The sequence below is a fragment of the Balearica regulorum genome, chromosome 6 (genome assembly GCF_011004875.1).
Source record: "Balearica regulorum gibbericeps isolate bBalReg1 chromosome 6, bBalReg1.pri, whole genome shotgun sequence".
Taxonomy (NCBI): domain Eukaryota; kingdom Metazoa; phylum Chordata; class Aves; order Gruiformes; family Gruidae; genus Balearica; species Balearica regulorum.
The window spans coordinates 15,708,224-15,709,750 of NC_046189.1; positions in this window are offsets into that span (position 1 = coordinate 15,708,224).

The following is a 1,527-nucleotide window of genomic DNA, read 5'->3' on the forward strand; positions in this document are numbered from 1 at the left end:
ACCCTCCTTTTTCTGCCCAGCAGACAAAAAAACAGTAGAACAGCAACTGTGTCTCCCCTCTCCCCCAATACAAACTGCACTGGGGAGGATCTGAATCTCTACAGCTCTACCGAAAGCAGAGCTGACACATTAAACCCAAGAGCAGAATTTTCTTTGTCTGGTGCCCAGAGGCTGGCATCAGATGTTAACCCCGTAAGAGCTGACAGGACTGCATTCAGGCTGGCACTTTGCAGCAGTACAAGAGCCATAACATTTTTAAAAGAGCAGCAGATTTCCTTACTTGGAAGGTGCCGGTGAAAGGAACAATGTCTGGAGAAATAAGAATTGCAGCTCCCAGGTATGTGTCCCTATGTAAGGTGTGTCCTGTCTGCAGAGGCAGTAGAAAGTGGCTCTAATGGGAGCCACACACTCCTGGCCTGCTCTGTGGTGCATCAGTAGCTGCGTGCAAGAGCAGCTCAGGCATGCACAATGCAGGCTGAGCAACACCTCACCTACCACCACAGAGCTTCTGAGTGGGAAGGGGGCTAGGAACTGGAGCTACCAGAGGAGTCAGTTTTATGGGGAAAAGACTTATAAAGATCAGGTACAGGGTGATCCCCTGTAAGCGGGTGGGAGCAGCAGCGGGGAGGCAAGAGAAACACAACTTGAAAGGAAGTCAGATGGCAATTAGTCCAATGAGATCATGGGGTAAGAGGTTCCTGCCTCGCAAGCCCCTCAGTGAGGCTCTGAAAAATCCTTCAGGAGCTGGCCTATGATGGCCAAAAGACAAAGAAGCAGGGAAAAGCATTCTTTGAAAGGCTTTTAAGTTATTAAGTACAACATTAATCCAGAGCCCTATAAAATCAGCACTCTTCCTTTCCAGTATTTGCATGACCAGTCTCATGCTGACCCAGTGTTGAATGAATTGGAAGCATCTGTCATCAATTTCTGATGCTGATTAGATTAGACACTGCCCTCAGAACTGTGAGGATAAAGAATCCCTTTCTCAGGGCTTTGTTCTGTGGTTTTATTTCATTTCATTATATTATTACTGATGCTTCTGTTTTCTCAGGGGCCAAACCAATTTTATTCCTCATGGTTTACTAGCATTTCTCAGCCATCCCTTCTCTTGCAGCCTCACAGCATGGCAAGATTACACAGCGAGAGAACCTGTGGTGCAATTCCTGCCCCACTTTATTTCTCTCTTTCTCTCTCTCACATACTCACACGTACTTCCCACAAGATATATCTGCTGTTCTTGACAGTTATAGCTATAGCTCAAGGGAAGGAAAGACACTTTGAATAAAAATACCTATATATAGAGAAAGGCTTTGTCCTTGTGTCTCCAAGGTCTTATCTAGCTAGAAACCATGAAGAAGCATTCCACTGGATGAGAGGCACTCTTACCCAGCTCTGACTGCTGTTGGAAAGGGGCTGGATTAACCAGAAATCTGGTCTTTGACTAGGTGTACATACACCACTGCAAGGTTTTGTTGCTTCCTTTGCAACTGTTTGGCCAGAGATCCAAAAGCAAATGTAAAAAAGGCA